Source organism: Scyliorhinus torazame, chromosome 5, assembly GCF_047496885.1.
Source record: "Scyliorhinus torazame isolate Kashiwa2021f chromosome 5, sScyTor2.1, whole genome shotgun sequence".
In the NCBI taxonomy this organism is placed as follows: domain Eukaryota; kingdom Metazoa; phylum Chordata; class Chondrichthyes; order Carcharhiniformes; family Scyliorhinidae; genus Scyliorhinus; species Scyliorhinus torazame.
In genome coordinates, this window is record NC_092711.1 from 139090457 (window position 1) to 139110805 (window position 20349).

Consider the following 20349-nt stretch of genomic DNA (forward strand, 5'->3'; position numbering starts at 1 on the left):
CAACCCCGCCCCTCTCTCTGCCGCTCCCCCCTCTCTCTGCCGCTCCCCCCCTCTCTCTGCCGCTCCCCCCTCTCTCTGCCGCTCCCCCCCCTCTCTCTGCCGCTCCCCCCTCTCTCTGCCGCTCCCCCCTCTCTCTGCCGCTCCCCCCCTCTCTCTGCCGCTCCCCCCTCTCTCTGCCGCTCCCCCCCTCTCTCTGCCGCTCCCCCCTCTCTCTGCCGCTCCCCCCTCTCTCTGCCGCTCCCCCCCTCTCTCTGCCGCTCCCCCCTCTCTCTGCCGCTCCCCCCTCTCTCTGCCGCTCCCCCCTCTCTCTGCCGCTCCCCCCTCTCTCTGCCGCTCCCCCCTCTCTCTGCCGCTCCCCCCTCTCTCTGCCGCTCCCCCCCCCCCCCTCTCTCGCCCCCCCTCCTTAAATTTGTTCAGTGTCTGGTGTTCAGCGCACTCTGGGGAGTGTGTTTCACAGATTCGCCAGTCTTTGAATTTGACTTATGGGATGGGGTGTTTATGGCCAGGCCCAGCATTTGTTGCCCGTCCCTAATTGCCCCTTGAGGAGGTGGTGGGTGAGCCGCCGTCTTTAACCCGCTGCAGTCCCTGTGTGGTGTGGGTAACACCCACAGTGCTGTCAGGGAGGGAGGTCCAGGATTGTGATCCGGCGACAGTGAAGGAACGGCCGATATATTTCCCAGTCAGGATGGTGAGTGTGGGGCTCGGAGGGGAACTTGCAGGTGGTGGAGTTCCCCATGTGTCTGCTGCCCCTTGTCCTTCTAGATGGTAGAGGTGGTGGGTTTGGAAGGTGCTGTCGAAGGAGCCTTGGTGAGTCGCTGCGGTGCATCTTGTCGATGGTACACACGCTGCTGTCACTGTGCGTCGGTGGTGGAGGGAGTGAATGTTTGTGGATGGGGTGCCGATCAAAGCGGGGCTGCTTTGTCCTGGATGGTGTCGAGCTTCTCGAGTGTTGTCGGAGCCGCACTCACCCAGGCAAGTGGAGAGTATCCCATCACACTCCTGACTTGTACTGAATGGATGAGCAGGCTCGATGGGCCAAATGGTTTACTCCTGCTCCTATCTGTTGCTTTCTTGGGTTGCAAAGCAGCCTGGATCAACCTCTGGAAGTGTTGGGAAGGATGTGGGGGGTAGGGGGGGGGGGGGGGGAGGGGGTGGTCCCGAGGTGGGTGAGGCGACAGAGTTTTGTGGCATTGGTCTTCCTAATCCTCGGGGCAAATTGGTGCTCGAATAGGATTGGAATTTGCGATTGAGAGACAGAGAGAAATATAGAAGTAGAATTAAGTGGCGCCAATGAACCCAAGGGAACCGAGGCCAGTCGGCCCCTCGAGCCTGCTCCACCATTCAATAAATTCATGGCTAATCTGATTGTGACCTCAACTCCACATTCCTGCTGACCCCCCGATAACCTTTCACCCCCCCTCGTTAATCAAGACTATCCAGCTCGTTCTTCAAAACATTCAGAGCCTCTGCTTCCACTGCCCTTTGAGGAAGAAAGTTCCAGAGACTCACCGCCCTCTGAGAGAAAATATTTCTCCTCATTTCCGTTTTAAATGGCGACCCTTTATTTATGAACCGTGACCTCCAGTTCGAGATTCTCCCACAATCCCCTCCACATCCTCCATGTCAAGACCCCCTCAGGATCTTGAAGGTTTTGATCAAGTCGCCCCTCGCTCTTCTAAACTCCAGTGGACACGAACCTGGCCTGTCCCAACCTTTCCTCCGAAGACAACCCACCCTTTCCAGGTATGAGTCCAGTAAAACCTCTCTGGTTTCTAACACCTGGCCATCCTCCCTTCAATGAAGAATGACACGTACTGATCCTTAATTGCCAAATATATTTGTCAAAGAAACAAAAATCCAAGTTAGCTGTAACTTGTATTTTTTTCAGTAGCTGTGAAGTGTGTTAGGAAATAATATAGTTTGCCACTAATGTACAAAACTGGAATAAAAATATTCTTCTTAAAACCTAGATCTGTTCCTTTTCTCCGAGTGAGTGGTGAAGACTTCCTGAGGCGGGATTCCCCGTTGCCCGATGCCGAAATCGTAATCGGCGATTGGGCGGAGAATTGATTCCGACGCGGGAATCGGGGCCGCCGGCGGTTTGCAATTCTCCGCCCCCCCCCCCCCCCCCCCTCCAACCTGCCGTTTTTCTGATGCGCGCCGCGCGCAGTTGCAATGCCGTCGGCGCCTCATCAGCCGGCCCACCATTCTCCGGCCCTTCTCGACGCGATCCACAGGGTGCTGGTGCTCGGGGGAATCAGTGAGGGGTTTGGGCCATTGTTTTTTAGAAAATATTTTATTAAGGCATTTAGAATTTTAACGTTTTAAACAGAGATCCAACAAACAAAAAAACCACAATAGCATAACTGTCCCCCCCCCCCCCCCCCCAAGCATAAACCCTATCGTGGTTCCTGTACCGACTCCATCTCACGGTTCTCCCGTCGCGCTGACGGTCAGTTCTCCTTGAAGAAGTCGATGAACGGCTGCCACTTCCGAGCGAACCCCTGTAACGAACCCAAGGCGAATGTAATTTTCTCTAGCTTAAGAAACCCTGCCATGTCACTGACCCAAACACCCGACTTTGGAGGCTTCGAGTCCCTCCATCCCAATGGAATCCATCTCGGGGCCACCACGGAGGCAAAGACCAAAACATCGGCCTCTCTCCCCCCTGGGCTCCTGGATCTTCCAACACTCCAAGCATTGCCACCTCTGGACTCGGAGTTACCCTCCCTTCCAGGGCCTCTGACATGACATCTGAAAATCCCTGCCAAAATCCCCTCAACTTTGGACACACCCAGAACATATGATTCGCTGGGCATCCCCCACATCTGTCCTCCGCCTCCTCAAAAAAACATGCTCATCTGGGCCAGAGTCATATGAGCCCTGTGGACCACCTTGAACTGGATCAGGGTGAGCCTGGCACACGACGAGGATGCAGTGACTCTCCTCAGGGCCTTCTCCCATAGCCCAACTTCCAACGCTCCTCCCAGCTCTTCCTCCCACTTCTCTCAATCCCTGCCCGCTGCCACCTCCTGAAGCCCCAAACCAGCCCCCCCGGAACGAACCGGTGATTGTCACAGATCGGTGACCACACCGACGCCCCCTCCAGTCCCTTGTGCCGCCTCCATTGCCCACACACTCTCAGGGCTGCCACTACGCTTGTGGAGTACCGAGCGGGCGAGAACGGCAGGGGCGCCGTTAACAAAGCCTCCAGACTCGTGCCCTTGCAAGATGCCGCCTCCACTCGCTCCCACGCCGACCCCTCCCCCATCACCCATTTCCTAACCATCAATATATTAGCCGCCCAGTAATAGTTAATAAAGTTCAGGAGGGCCAAACCCCCTCTCCCCGCGCCACCTGCTCAAGAAGGACCTTCTTCACCATCGGGGCTTTCCCTGGACCAAATAAAACTCGAGATCGCCGCGTTCATCTTCCTAAAAAATGCCTTCGGGATTATCATAGATTATCATAGATTATCAGAGAATTTACAGTGCAGAAGGAGGCCATTCGGCCCATCGAGTCTGCACCGGCTCTTGGAAAGAGCACCCGACCCAAGGTCCACACCGCCACCCTATCCCCATAACCCAGTAACCCCACCCAACACTAAGGGCAATTTTGGACATTAAGGGCAATTTAGCATGGTCAATCCACCTAACCCGCACATCTTTGGACTGTGGGAGGAAACCGGAGCACCCGGAAGAAATCCACGCACACACTGGGAGGATGCAGCACGGTAGCCTTGTGGATAGCACAATTGCTTCACAGCTCCAGAGTCCCAGGTTCGATTCCAGCTTGGGTCACTGTCTGTGCGGAGTCTGCACATCCTCCCCGTGTGTGCGTGGGTTTCCTCCGGGTGCTCCGGTTTCCTCCCACAGTCCAAAGATGTGCAGGTTAGGTGGATTGGCCATGATAAATTGCCCTTAGTGTCCAAAAATTGCCCTTAGTGTTGGGTGGGGTTACTGGGTTATGGGGATAGGGTGGCGGTGTTGACCTTGGGTAGGGTGCTCTTTCCAAGAGCCGGTGCAGACTCGATGGGCCGAATGGCCTCCTTCTGCACTGTAAATTCTATGATGATGTGCAGACTCCACACAGACAGTGATCCAAGCCGGAATCGAACCTGGGACCCTGGCACTGTGAAGCAATTGTGCTATCCACAATGCTACCGTGCTGCACTGAAACACGAATAGCAATCTCGGGAGGACTGTCACCTTCACAGTCTGTATCCTCCCTGCCAATGACAGCGGGGGCACGGACCACCTTCGGAAATCTCCTTTCATTTGCTCTTATCAACCTGCCCAAATTTAGTTTATGAAGCTGACCCCACACCTTGCCACTTGAATCCCCAGGTATCTAAAACTCCCTCCCACCACTTTGAACTTCATCTCCCTCAGTCTCCTCTCCTGCCCCCTTGCCTGGATCGCAAAAACCTCACTCTTGCCCATATTCAGTTTGTAACGTGAGAACCGGCCAAATTCCTCCACTATCCCCATAATTCCTACAATTCCCCCCCAACGGGTCCGTTCTGTAAAGGAGCAGATCGTCCGCATAGAGCGAGACCCTATGTTCCACCCCACCCCCCTCTCTCTATCCCCCGCCAAATGTTCAATGCTCGCAGCGCCATTGCCAAAGGCTCCATGGCCAGGGCAAATAGTAGTGGGGAGAATGGACACCCCTGTCTCGTCACCCGACACAGGCTAAAATATTCCGATCAATCCCGGTTTGTCCTCCCATTCACCACCGGTGCCCGATAAAGCAACCGGACCCAGTCCACGAATCCCTGCCCGAACCCAAACCTTCCCAGAACCTCTACAAATACGTCCACTCCACCCGATCAAAGGCCTCTTCTGCATCCATGGTTGCCACCACATCGACCTCGCGCCCCTCCGCAGGCATCATTATCACATTAACGAGTCGCCTAATGTTGGACGTCCGGTGCCGTCCCTTAACAAATCCCGTCTGGTCCTCCCCTATTACCTCTGGAACACAATCGTCTACATGTGTGGCCAAGATCTTTGCCAGCAATTTCACATCCACATTTCGCAGGGAGATTGGCCTATACGACCCACAGCTCTCCGGACCTTTATCCCGTTTCAAAATAAGGGAAATCGCTGCCTGCGATAATGTTGGGGGGGGGGGAGCACTCCCAGCTCCTTTGACTCATTAAAAGCCTTTACCGAAGTGCCCCAGCAGCCCGGAAAATCTTTTGTAGAACTCAACCAGTATCCATCCGGTCCTGGAGCCTTACCTGATTGTATCGCCCCCAACCTGCCTATAACCTCCCCAAGCGCAATTGGGGCTCCCAGATCCTCCACCAACTCCTCCTCAGGAACTCCAACCCCCTCAGGAATCGCTTCATCACCTCCTCCCCGGCTGGGGGTTCCAATTTATACAAGCTACTGTAAAACGCCCGAAACACATCATTCACCCCCGCCGGATCCAAACCCCCCCCCCCCCCCCCCTGTATCCCTCACTTTCCCAATCTCTCTCGCCACTTCCTGTTTCCTCAGCTGGTGCGCCAGCATCCCGTTAGCTTTTTCCCCATATTCACCCTCCTCGACTGTCCCTCTGCCTTACCTGTGGACAGGAACCCAAATTCCAGCTGCAGTCTCTGATGCTCCTTCAAAAGCCCGTCAACCGGAGACTCCGCATGCTTCCTGTCCACCTGGAAAGTTTCGCCGACCAGTCTGACTAACTCCGCCCGCTCAGCCTTCTCCTTATGGGCTGAATTGAAACAAACTCTCCTCCTAACAGCCTTCAGTGCCTCCCACACCACCCCTGCCGAAACCTAACCCGTATTATTGATCCTTGTATATCCCCGAATGGCCTCCCTCACCCGCTCACACACCACCTCCTCCGCTAACAGCCCCACATCCAACCTCAATTGCTGCCGCTGGACCTTTCCTTTGCTGACTTGCAACTCCACCCAGCATCCAATGCGGGGCGTGGTCTGACACCACTATTGCTGAATATTCAGCATCTACCACCCCAGCCAGCAGCGTTTTGTCCATCACAAAAAAGTCTATCCGGGAATAAACTTTATGCACATGGGAGTAGAATGAAAACTCCTTTCTCCGTGGACTCCCAAATTTCCATGGATCGATCCCCCCTTCCCCAACCATGTGCTCCATGAACCCCTGGAGCTCCATTCCCATTGCTGATACCTTCCCAGACCTAGAGCCCGACCGGTCCAACCTTGGGTCCAGTGCTGTATTGAGATCTCCCCCCATAATAAGTCGATGTGAATCCAGGTCCGGGATCTTCCACAGCACCCGTCTCACATTCTCCACGTCACCCCAGTTCGGGGCCTATATACCAACACCACGGCCATTCCCTCCAGCTTCCCACTAATCATAACATATCTACAACCCCCCCCCCCGGGTCCACTTCTGCATTCCCCACCTCGAATAAGACCATAAGACATAGGAGCGGAAGCAAGGCCATTCGGCCCATCGAGTCCACTCCACCATTCAATCATGGCTGATTTCAACACAATTTAACCACTCTCTCTCCATAGCCCTTAATTCCTCGAGAAATCAAGAATTGATCAACTTCTGTCTTAAAGACACTCAACGTCCCGGCCTCCACCGCCCTCTGTGGCAATGAATTCCACAGACCCACCACTCTCTGGCTGAAGAAATTTCTCCTCATCTCTGTTCTAAAGTGACTCCCTTTTATTCTAAGGCTGTGCCCCCGGGTCCTAGTCTCCCCTGCTAATGGAAACAACTTCCCTACGTCCACCCTATCTAAGCCATTCATTATCTTGTAAGTTTCTATTAGATCTCCCCTCAACCTCCTAAACTCCAATGAATATAATCCCAGTCATTATTAACCTTATTAACCAAGATCACACCCCCCCCCCCCCCCCCGCCCCCCGTCCCGCACCTCCCCTGGCCTGCCCCCAGAGAACCACCATCATCAACCCGCCACTTCGAAAGTCCCCTCCCCGTCAGCAGCATTATCCCCCCCACCCAAACCCCCCACTCGCACTCCCCATTGAACTTCAGCTCACACACCACTGCGCCTCCGTGAGCTAGCCCGCCCAGCTAGCCTGGCAGCCCCCCCGCCCATGGCGTCTAGCATCCAACCCCCCACTGATCCCCCCCCCCCCCCCGTCGGAACAGAGGCAAGAAGTTTAAAAACAAACAAACAATCCCTCCCAAGGTGCGAACATGGAGACCCACCCCCTCATTTCTTCAGAAAGAACTGTAAACCAACCTAACCCCAACAGAAACAGAAAAACGAAAGAAACCCGAACACCAAAACCCAAAGTTTTTCACCGTACAGTACATTCGCTCCAGGTCTCCTCCCTCCAAGTTCAAAGGTCATAAAATCATAGAATTTACAGTGCAGAAGGAGGCCATTTGGCCCATCGAGTCTGCACCGGCCCTTGGAAAGAGCACCCGACCCAAGGTCAACACCTCCACCCTATCCCCATAACCCAGTATCCCCAACCAACACTAAGGGCAATTTTGGACACTAAGGGCAATTTATCATGGCCAATCCACCTAACCTGCACATCTTTGGACTGTGGGAGGAAACCGGAGCACCCGGAGGAAACCCACGCACACACTGGGAGGATGTGCAGACTCCGCACAGACAGTGACCCAAGCCGGGAATCGAACCTGGGACCCTGGAGCTGTGAAGCAATTGTGCTAACCACTATGCTACTGTGCTGCCCTAAAGGTCCTCATTAGCCTGCCAGTCCATTCTCTTTCATGAACTGCACTGCCTCCTTCGCCGAGCCAAAGTACAGCTACTGGCCCCCATAGGTCACCTATAGGTGAGCCTGGTACAGTAGACCAAACTTAACGCCTTTTTTGTACAGGGCCAACTTGACCTTATTAAAGTTTGCCCTCTCCGCTAGCTCTGCCCCCAGGTCCTGGTACACACGGAACTCGCTATCTTCCCAGATGCATCAACTCGTCTGCCTGGCCCAACTCCTAACACGTTCCTTATCCAGGAACCGATGAAATCGTACCACCATCACCCTCGGCGGCTCACCCGCCTGGGGTTTGCGCATCAGCGCCCTGTGGGCTCGATCCACCTCCATCGGCCGGTCAAACGCACCTTCCCCAAGCAGCTTCTTCCCAACGTACGCACCCGCATCCGATCCTTCGCTTTCCTCCAGCAGGCCCACGATCCGGATGTTCTGCTCCGAGAACGGCTCACCGCCTCCTCCACGTTCTCCAGCAGCCTCCTCTGCTGGTCTCGCATCAGTCCCATCTCCGCTGCCATCGAGGTGGACTGTTCCTCATGCTCCCCCGCCTGCTCCTCCAACTTCTGGGTCGCCTGTCCCCGGGCTGCCAGCCTCGTCCCCACGTGGTTAACCACCGCCTTGATCGAGTCACCGCCCGGGTCAGGTCCGCTGCACTCTCCGTCCGCTGCTGGGTGAACTTCTCGTTGAAGAAGCTCACCCACTGCTCCATCGACCGCTGGGCCGGCAGGGCCGGATCCTGCCCCGTCCGCCACCTCCGTGTGCGTTGCCCGCTCCTCACCCGCCTCATCCAACTGGTTTGCTTTTTCCCAGGCATTTCTGGTCAGCCGCTCCATAAACTAGGGATCACTCTCTCCTGCTCTCTCTTCTTCACCTTTTCCCGCCAAAATTCCTGCTACCAACCGGGGTAAAGGCCACAAAAAGACCTCCATGAGCGGGAGCCACCAACTATGCAACCACTCACTCCATGGACGCCACCGGACGTCCGCGCTGATTGGTCTGACATGAACCTCCCGCGGATTCTCCTTTCGAGCCAGCGCTTAGTTGCAGGAACGGAGAATCTCGCCCCCGGTGTTGATTTTTAAATTATTCACGGGATGTGGACGTCACCGGGCTACCTTTTAGTTATCTATTTCTTTTAGAAGTATTTTTGGGGGTGGCACAGTGGCTAGCACTGCGGCCTCACAGTGCAAGGGACCCGGGTTCGATTCCGGCCTTGTGTGACGGTGTGTGGAGTTTGCGTGTTCTCCCCGTGTGTGCGGGTTTCCTCCGGGCGCTGCGGTTTCTTTGCCCACTCCAAAGCTGGTGCAGGTTAGGTGGATTGGTCGTGATCAATTGCCCCTTAATGTCCAAAAGATATACAGGTTAGGTGAGGTTATGGGGATATTGGCCCGGGCCAGGACAGACTCAATGGGCCGAATGGCCACCTTCTGCACCGTTGGAAGTCTGTGGTTCTGTGGAATGGCACAGCTCAGCAACAATGTCTCCACAGAGGGGCTGGTTTAGCTCACTGGGCTAACTCGCTGGCTTTGAAAGCAGACCAAGGCAGGCCAGCAGCACGGTTCAATTCCCGTACCAGCCTCCCCGAACAGGCGCCGGAATGTGGCAACTCGGGGCTTTTCACAGTAACTTCATTTGAAGCCTACTTGTGACAATAAGCGATTTTCATTTTCATTTCATTTTTCACATACATGGACCTGGGGGAGAGGAGGAGGAGACAGGAGAACAACAATGTGACTGACTCAGTTCCGCCATTCGACTCAACTTGGGCGCCACTACAGGCACCACCAGAGAACAAGTGAGCGAGGGTGAAAGGGGCCACCACGGAAGAACGGGTTTAAAAGGTACACGCCTTCCCATGCGCCGCTTGTGTGAAATGACCATCAAAACTCAGGATAGGTTCTCCGCGCCATGTTTGGAAGCGCAGCTCTACAAACCTCACTCCCCTCCCGCAACACCAGAGGCGCAGACCATGCCCTGTAACCTCCTCCCCTCAGGAACCAAGCCCGTCTGTACCGCTGCGGAGGCTGATCAAGGATTCTTTCACCCCCACCATGACAAAAAGAACACAAAGAATAGTCACCAGGCCCCAGAGGATATTTTACACATACCACAAGATGAACCTCCCAACCTCAGCTACAGTACAGAACGATCATCGTTCCTCACATTTATACAGCGATGACCTGCACCTATAGGTTCAGATTCTAGTCCGCTCCTCCCAGCAACCTAAACAAGCCAGGCTTGGAAAACTACCAGGAGGAGGGGGTCTCACGATAAAGAGGACCGAGGTACAACCACATGTCCATATTCCTGTGATACACACCCACCACCAGAAAGAACATAGAACATACAGTGCAGAAAGAAGCCATTCGGCCCACCGAGTCTGCACCGACCCACTTAAGCCCTCACTTCCACCCGTAACCCAATAGCCCCTCCTAACCCTTTTTTTGGACACTAAGGGCAGTTTATCATGGCCAATCCACCTAACCTGCACGTCTTTGGACTTGTGGGAGGAAACCGGAGCACCCGGAGGAAACCCACGCACACGGGGAGAACGTGCAGACTCCGCACAGACAGTGACCCAGCGGGAAATTGAACCTGGGACCCTGGCACGGTGATGGCACGGTGAAGCCACAGTGCTAGCCACTTGTGCTGCTATGACGAAGAAGATGAAAATATCAATATTATGGTGTTTGATTGGGAATAAAGATAGCAGTTAAGGGTTACTGTATTCACTATTAATTAGCATTGTTTGAGAGAGAATTGTTCAGACAAAGGAATGTCCCAACCATAATGGGGGGGGGCAGGGCAACAGGATCTCAACCACCGTACAGGAGTTGACTCAACCCCACATCCTTGTGCACTAAGGGGTCCTCTCCAAGGTATCCTCAATAAGTGACTTCAAGAAGGGACACAAGTGGTGTTCAGGGGGGGGGGGAACATCCTAAGACTCCACACCCGACCATCCCCACTCCTTATGAACCCCACCCTGAGCAGCGCACCAGCCCCACCGATGCTCGAAGAATCACATCAGCCTCGACCGAGGAGTCCCCCAGTACCAAAAAGAAGCGGAACCACCAACACACCCGTAATAGGGCATCTTGGGAACCACCCCCCACCCCCGATATGCTAAGGAGACCCCCCCCCCCACTCCGCCATAATGCTTTAGACTGAAACAGGGCCCGTAGCAGCATACCTCTCGCCCATATGAAGACAAGAACTCCACAATAGGTGGAACGACCGTGATGAATGCAGTAATTTGAATTTCAGATATATTGTATTATCGGTGTTTGGTGCAGAGAGGATTAAACACCTGGGTTAGTAGTGTTTTTAAAGAATACTGGGTTGAAAAACATTGGGAGCCAGGGGTGCAAGTGAAGCATCGTAAAAAAGACTTGGGCTAATGGGATGTTGTTTGGATGAAGGGGATTCTCTGAAGTGTTAATTAGATTTCAGCTTCTAAGGTGGTGTCATTACCAGTAGTGTAGGAGAGAGGGTTTCAGATTTCTGGACCACTGGGATCACTTCAGGGGCAGGTGTGACCCATACAAGAAGGACGGGTTGCATCTGAATTCGAGGGGCACCAATATCCAGGCTGGGAGGTTTGCTGGTGTCATTCGGGAGGATTTAAACTGGTATGGCAGGGTGAGTGGGAACCAGAGCGTTAACTTAGAAGCTGTCATAGCTGAAGGGGAAATAGAGAACATAAATAATAGAACATCACCCTCAGGCAGAGCAAAAAAGGTGACAAGTGTGAGAAGGGAGGTGGCCAATGCAGGACAGGGGATTGTATGTTAATGCGCGCAGTATACAGAACAAGATAAATGAGCTTGTTGCGCACATTGAAATTGGTCGGTACGATGTTGTGGGCGTCACAGAGACGTGGCTGCAACGGGATCAGGGTTGGGATCTAAACATATCTAAAAGGATCTGTGTCCTATCAAAAGGACAGGCAGATGGGCAAAGGGGGCGGGGTTGCATAGTTAGTAAGGAATGAAGTTAAATCGATAGCAAGGAGCGATATAGGATCAGAAGGCGTAGAATCTCTGTGGGTAGAGTTGAATCGCAAAGGTAAAAAGACCCTGATGGGAGTTATGTACCAGCCCCCCGGCAGTAGTTAGGATGTGGGGCAGAAAATAAATCAGGAGATAGAGAAAGCATGTAAAAAAGGCAATATTACAATAATCATGGGGGACTTCAATATGCAGGTGGACTGGGAAGATCAGGTTGGTAGTGGATCCCAAGAAATGGAATTTGTGGAATGTCTAAGAGATGTTTTTTTGGAGCAGCTTGTGATAGAGCCCACTAGGGAACAGGCAATTCTGGATTTAATTATGTGTAATGAGGCAGACTTGATTAGGGAACTTAAGGAGAAGGAACCCTTAGGGAGCAGTGACCACAATATGATAGAATTTACCCTGTAGTTTGAGAGGGAGAAGCTGCAATCAGATGTAACGGTATTACAATTAAATAAGGGTAACTACAAAGACATGAGGGAGGAGCTGGCCAGTGTTGATTGGAGAAGGAGCCGAGTAGGGAAGACAGTGGAACAGCAATGGCAGGCGTTTTGGGGGGTTATTCGAGAGGCACAACAGAAATTCATCCCAAGGAGGAGGAAATATGCTAAGGGGGGGACAAGGCATCCATGGTTGACGAGGGAAGTCAAGGACAGCATAAAAGCTAAAGAAAAAGCATACATAGTGGGAAGCCAGAGGATTGGGAAGCCTTTAAAAGCAAGCAGAGGACAACTAAAAAAGCAATAAGGGGAGAGAAGATGAAATATGAGTGCAAGTTAGCTGGAAACATAAAAGAAGATAGGAAGAGTTTCTTTCAATATATAAAAGGTAAGGGAGAGGCAAAAATAGACATTGGGCCACTGGAAAATGTGGCTGGAGAAGTAATAATAGGAAACAAAGAAATGGCAGAAAAACGGAATAGTTACTTTGCATCAGTCTTCACGGTGGAAGACTCCAGTGGGATGCCAGAGCTCCAGGAGAACCAGGGGGCAGAGGTGAGTGCAGTGACCATCACTAAGGAGAAGGTTCTGGGGAAACTGAAAGGTCTGAAGGTGGATAAATCACCTGGACCAGATGGACTACATCCCAGGGTCCTAAAAAAGATAGCTGAGGAAATTGTGGAGGCATTGGTCGTGATCTTTGAGGAATCACTGGAGGCAGGAAGGGTCCCAGAGGACTGGAAAGTGGCTAATGTAACACCATTGTTTAAGAAGGGAGGGAAGAAGATGGGAAATTATAGGCCGGTTAGCCTGACTTCGGTCATTGGCAAAATTTTAGAGTCTGTTATTAAAGATGAGATCGCAAAGTACTTGGAAGTGCATGGTAAAATAGGACTGAGTCAGCACGGCTTTGTCAAAGGGAGGTCATGTCTGACAAATCTGTTAGAGTTCTTTGAGGAGGTAACAAGCAAGTTAGACAAAGGAGAACCAGTGGACGTGATTTATTTAGATTTCCAGAAGGCCTTTGACAAGGTGCCGCATAGGAGACTGTTAAATAAGTTAAGAGCCCATGATGTTCAGGGTAAATTCCTGGCATAGAGGATTGGCTGACTGGCAGAAGGCAGAGAGTGGGGATAAAGGGGTCCTTTTCAGGATGGCAGCAGGTGACTAGTGGTGTGCCTCAGGGATCTGTGCTGGGACCACAACTTTTCACAATATACATTAATGACCTGGAAGAAGGTACTGAAGGCACTGTTGCTAAGTTTGCAGATGATACAAAGATCTGTAGAGGGACAGGTAGTATTGAGGAAGCAAAGAGGCTGCAGAAGGACTTGGACAAGCTAGGAGAGTGGGCAAAGAAGTGGCAGATGAAATACAATGTGGAAAAGTGTGAGGTTATGCACTTTGAAAGGAGGAATTTAGGCATAGACTTTTCTAAATGGGGAAATGCTTCGGAAAGCAGAAGCACAGAGGGACTTGGGAGTCCTTGGTCACGATTCTCTTAAGGTTAATGTGCAGGTTCAGTCGGCAGTTAGGAAGGCAAATGCAATGTTAGCATTCATGTCGAGGGGGCTAAAATACAAGTGCAGGGATATACTTCTGAGGCTGTATAAGGCTCTGATCAGACCCCATTTGGAGTATTGTGAGCAGTTTTGGGCCCCGTATCTAAGGAAGGATCTGCTGGCCTTGGAAAGGGTCCAGAGGAGGTTCACAAGAATGATCCCTGGAATGAAGAACTGTATAAGGAACGGTTGAGGACTCTGGGTCTGTACTCATTGGAGTTTAGAAGGATGAGGGGGGATCTTATTGAAACTTATAGGATACTGCGAGGCCTGGATAGAGTGGACATGGAGAGGATGTTTCCACTTGTAGGGAAAAACTAGAACCAGAGGACAACATCTCAGACTAAAGGGACGATCCTTTAAAACAGAGATGAGAGGAATTTCTTCAGCCAGAGGGTGGTGAATCTGTGGAACTCTTTGCCGCAGAAGGCTGTGGAGGCTAAATCACTGAGATGTGAATGGCGGAGCAGACTCGATAGGCCGAGTGGTCTAATTCTGCTCCTATGTCTTATGGGAGGAGCCAAGGTATCAGATAGCAAAGTGACACAGGGCAATATAATCCCGGTCAAAGTAAGAGAACATGGAGAGGTAAACATAGGAGGAATAGAGATCAGCTTTTTGCAGAAAAGCAGTGTTTTAGTTGAGTGTTAGTTGGAGGTGTGAGCAAAGTCAAGCATCTCAGTTCAGTTGAAAGCTAGCTCTGTAAATCAATTAGCAGTTTCTTTCCAAGCAGTTCAGATGCATGTAATTAGAAGATGAGCTGAAACAAGCTGAAACAGCTTCTGAAGAAATATGGCCAGAGTTTCTGCATGGATCTCACAGGATTCAGATCGATTCTTGAAAGAAGTGACACAAGATCTCTCTTTCTCAAAGTAGAGTATCCAGACATCACTGTAAAGCAGATATTCCTGAGCACTAACCATATTTAACAATGGATAAAGAACTGAGATGTTTTTTGTTGTTTGAGTGGGAATAAAGATAGCAGTTAAGGGTGACTGTATTCACTGTAGATTAGCATTGTTTAACGGGTAAGTGTAAACTGCTTTCTTGTGTGATGTTAAAGATATTTTAATACAGTGTTAGTAATAAAGTTTGTTTTTAATATAACCACATCCCAATTTTGTGTGAAATCACTCCTGCTGTCCAACAAAATTAAAATAAAATATTGGGGTATCTGTCCAATATTCTAGCCAGGGGCAGCACAGTAGCATAGTGGTTAGCACTTATGCTTCATAACTCCAGGGTCCCAGGTTCGATTCCCGGCTTGGGCCACTGTCTGTGCGGAGTCTGCACGTTCTCCCCGTGTGTGCTCCGGTTTCCTCCCACAGTCCAAAGATGTGCAGGTTAGGTGGATTGCCCTTAGTGTCCAAAAAGGTTGGGTGGGGTTACAGGGATAGGGTGAAGATGTAGGCTTGGGTAGCGTGCTCTTTCCAAGAGCCGGTGCAGACTCGATGGGCCGAATGGCCTCCTTCTGCACTGTAAATCCTGCGATTTTATGATTGTTGGGGTCTGCTCCAGGATCGTAATACCGGATTAACGTCAGACGCAGACCAGCACAGTATACCATTGCAAAGACGATACTAGGGGACAGAGCAGCGGTGCCTCAACAGAGACTAAAACACTGCCTCCCCGTGGAAGACCCGATTACAACAAGGAAGGCACTCAGGAAGCCACCATATAAGACCACTTGGAGGAGGGCGGCTTTCCAAGCATTTCCCCATTTAGAAAATAGTCTATGCCTCCATTCCTCCTTCCAAAGTGCATAACCTCATACTTTCCCACATTGTATTCCAGCTGCCACTTCTTTGCCCATTCTCCTAGCCTGTCCAAGTCCTTCTGCAGCCCCCCTGCTTCCTCAATACTATCTGTCCCACTACAGATCTTTGTGTCACCTGGAAACTTAGCAACAATGCCTTCAGCTCCTTCTTCCAGATCATTAATGTATATTGTGAAAAGTTGTGGTCCCAGAACAGACCCCTGAGGATCGTTGATCATTGAGAAACCCTCAGGATCTTGCAAAAGCTCCATTGAAGAAAGCACCTTCACCTCCGCCGCACCATCACCTCAAGGTCCAGGCAGCAAGGAACCTCGGCCACCGCTGGGGAGGGGATGACTTGACAGGTCCAGCCGTCTCCAACCCCTCATGATGAGCATCGAAGACAGGATAGCATAAGACTGGTGGTAGGGGTATCGACCGACCCCAGACCTCGAAGATTAGATACAAAGTGCTCCGGCAAACCTGAAACATCGAGCCTTCAAATCGGGATTGCAAGAGCATGGCAGCCTACTCTCAAAATCATGTTGGAAGCTCGCCTCTACCGGGTCCACGAATATTCCCCATCCAGCCCCTACTCCCCGAGTCAGTCAGGATAAACGACACACCAGGCAGCAGGATTTACAAGGACTGAAGGCGAGCGCCCTCAACAGGGAGATTGCCCCCATCGAACAATAGGATACTCTTCTCCGCTTCCACTATTCTCTCAAGGATATTTCCCAGTTCACCTGTGATGAATGTAGGAATTTCAAATATATGGTATTATCTGTAGTTGCTGCAGCAAGGGTTAAAAGCCTGTGTTGGTGTGTGTTTGACTGCTCAGCCATTTAAAAAAAAATCCTGGTTTGCAAGGCAGCTGGACCTTTTGGAGTCAGAGATGCAATTAAAGCATCGTAAAAGTTGGATGATTGGAATTTTGTTTATATCAAGAGGGTTCCCTGGGGAGTAGATAATTAGAGACATTGGGCGCGATTTGGAAATGATGTCCGGTTTCGGACATGCTTGGCGGGGTGTTTCTCGGTGTCTGCAACGCCGAGATTCACCCTGCTGTTCACCGTTTTGGGCCTCGGGAAGCTACTCCCCGTCGAAGCCACACTTTAGTTGATTTCCTGTACAGGCGAGCTGAGCTCGTCAGCAGAAATGGCTCCTCGCAGATCAGGGCGCCATTTTGACCAGCAGCCCCAAACTCTGCATCCCCTTTGAGACCCCCCCCCCAAACACTTTCTGGAGCCCCCTTTTATCTCTAAACCTTCTAGTGGTCCCTGAAACGCCTCCTCACCCCTCTAATGAGCAAGGACCCCTGGGCCCAAATCCCGGCAATGCCAACTTGGCAACATGGACACCCTGGCACCCACTGTGTTCAGTTTAGCAATATGATGAAATTATGGGAGGAGCCAGGGGCTGAAGCAGTTTCTGGAGATTCAGTTCAGTTTTGGATCCGTCTGTGACAGACTGGCTTCTTCTCTCCCAGAAGTTTAGTTTTTAAAAGAAATATTGTTTTATTCTCCTTTTTCACATTTTCTCAAAATTTACACCCAACAATAAACAATAATCAGTAACGAATGTAATGTCAATCCCCATATCAATAACAACGATCCCACCCTCCCACCAAACCCCAGACATTAGCCCGCATGTTAACATAAACAAATGACAAAAAGGAATCAGGAATCGCCCATAGTCACCATTAACACACACCGCGCCCCTCCCCCCAACCCTCCCAGCCCCCACCCTTAATGTTCGATGTGATCCAATTCTCAAAAGTGCATAATGAATAACGCCCATGAATTGTAGAATCCCTCCCACTTCCCCTCAGTTCAAACTTAACCTTCTCAAGAGTCAAGAATTCCAACAGGTCCCCCCGCCACGCCAGGGCACAGGGTGGTTTTTTTTCCTCCCAGGACCAGCCCTGTAAACCCTTACCACCATACGAAGCATCACCCCGCCGGGTTCATTTTTGACAAGGGGTGAATGTGGTAGTATGTATTGGGGGTCATGTGGGACTGGAAGCCCTAATGTAATTGGCTGACAGATCCCGGGTCCTGGTTGGCCGTTGACCTCTAGCTCCGCCCTGAAGGTGGAGTATAAGAAGCCGGAGTCTTCCCCCGCAGGCCAGTTTACTATCGAGCTGCGGGGGAACAGAATAAAGCCTCATCGACTTCACTCTATTCATCTCACGGAGTCTTTGTGCGCTACAGAGAGGTTGCTCTCCATCCCAACAGGATCCGCCTTCGGGCTATCAACGAGGCGAAGGCTACAACATCTGCCTCCGCGCCCGTTTCCAACCCCGGCTGGTCCGACATCCGAATATGGCCTGCAGAGGGCCCGAGTCCAATTTCACTTGCAACACTTTAGAGATTATCCTAAACACCTCCTTCCAGTAATCCTGCAGCTTTGGACAGGACCAAACCATATGAACGTGGTTTGCAGGGCCCCCCCCCCGCAACGCTCAAACACATCTTCTACCCCCTCAAAGAGCCGGCTCCTCCTCGCCAATGTGAGGTGCGCTCTATACACCACCTTCAGCTGTATCAGCCCCAACCTCGCACACGAGGTCGAGGCATTCACTCTCCGGAGCACCTCATACCAGAACCCCTCCTCCATACCCTCCCCCAACTCTTCCTCCCACTTTGCTTTGATCCCTTTCTGTGGTGCCTTCTCCTCCTCCAAAATAGCCCCGTAGACCGCTGATACTACCCCCTTATCCAGTCCCCCTGTCGTCAGCACCTCCAGCAATGTGGAAGCCGGATCTGCTGGGAAGCTCTGTATCTCCTTTCTGGCAAAGTCTCGAACCTGCATGTATCTAAATATTTCCCCTTGCTCCAGCCCATACTTCACTCCCAGCTCCTTCGATCCCGCAAAACGACCCCCAAGAAACAAATCTTTTAGTTTCCTAATTGCTTTCTCCTCCCATCTCCGAAAATTCCAGAAGTTTAGTTAAAAAAGACTTTTGCCTGTGAGCGGAACAGAGGTTTCTGAATGTTAGACGTTTTAGTTGCTGTGATATGAAGAGTCTAAAGTTCTGTTCCTTTTTCACAAACACACATTTATTTCATTCCAACAGCCTTTGCACAAAACTCTAACTATACACCACCTGACAGAGGCCACCTGAAGCCCCTTTACATATCAGTGTCAATTAATGGATACTTAACATAAATGAGACAACTAATTGCAATGTCTCTTAACTCATTACTGAACAGTCTCCCCTTCCTTGGAGAAAAATAATAATTAGGTGAAAACAAAATTTCAAGAAACTCAAAAACACACACATGATTTCCACGCCCCCCTTTTTTTTTGTTTGGACGAGAAAGAAAAAAAAAGTCACAGAAACAAGCACCCTTCATTAACAATATCCAAAAGTTTCTGTGAACTCGCCCCTCTTTTCGTAAAACAGTCTGACAGTTGATAGCTCTTGTCGACCCATTTAATTTTTGTTATTTCCCCTCTGTCCAACATCTGCTTCAAACTTGCGATGTCTATCCGTAACCTCTTTTCATTGGCACTTTTTGTAGAGTGCACATTTTCCCACAGGGATTTATTGTCAATGTGACAGTCAATAAGTATATTACCCAAATCCCCTAATCCCAACATTTCTGTCAATATCATATTTATATAAAAGGCCATATCCACCGCCTCTACAAGGCTTAACGTCTCAGCAGCCAAAGTGCTTTTCACCACTCTCCTTATTTTCTTTGTTTCCCACACAAACTGGCAACATTTACCACTGTTCCCCAAAAGGAAAATTATAAAACCTCCTGCGCTTGAAACCCCATCACATAAATTTGCGTAGGACGCATCATTATAAACTATGAGTTTCAAGTGCCTAAGGTCACCTAAAACCGGGAACTTCAAAACACACTCCTGCATTTTTAGTTTGGCCAACGCTTTATTTGCTCTTATTATGTCTTCCACTTTGGGATCATTCATTTTTGTACTCAACTCTAAGACATCAAAACTCACGTCCAGTCTAGTCTGTCTACCTAACCAGTTCAGTTGCCCAATTAAACTTCGAAGTTGCTCTTTTTCTATCTTTGAAACCATTGTGTCTTTTTGTGAAACTCGGCCACGACTAATTGCTATTGGGTTGATGCTTTCCAAATAAGATTGCTGACGTAAAGTTGCCCCTAACTTAGTCTGTCCAATTTCCAGTCCAATATATTTAAATGCACCGGAAGCCTGACTTCCAACCCTGAATTATTTCCTCAAACCAGAGATTACAATAGCTTCAAAATCACTAGTCCCACCCCACAAAAAATCATCGACATGCATCATAAAAATGCCAGAAAGATTTCCTTTATAGTGCCAGTAAAACATTGCAGGATCTGCTTTCAACTGGCAACAGCCTAACTTTAATAAAACTGACCTTACTGAAAAATACCAGACTCTAGATGCAACATTTAATCCATATACACATTTGTTCAACTTCCTGAGTACCCCTTCTGTGTTAGCTGCTTCTTTAGGAGGACGGAGAAAAATGTCTCTCTGGAGCTGATGCCCCTGCAAAAAGGCAGCTTTTATATCTATAGATTTGCATTCCCATGCCTTTGTGGCTAATGGAGCCAAGAAGATCTTTAAAATAACCTTTCCTGCTGTAGGTGAATCTACCCTTAAATCCTGATCTTCTAAGTTTTCTTCAAATCCCCTTGCCACAAGCCTGACCTTTACCTTATAAGTTCCATCCGGAAGAACCTTTTCTGTGCAAATCCATCTGTGGGATAGAGCTCTTTGTCCCCTATCCGGTACTTCCGTGTATACCCCAAATTCCCTCCAACTATGCAATTCTTGCTGTTTAGCTTCTTTGATAACTTTTTCATCTAATTTATTTGAAGCCACCAAAATTTCACGT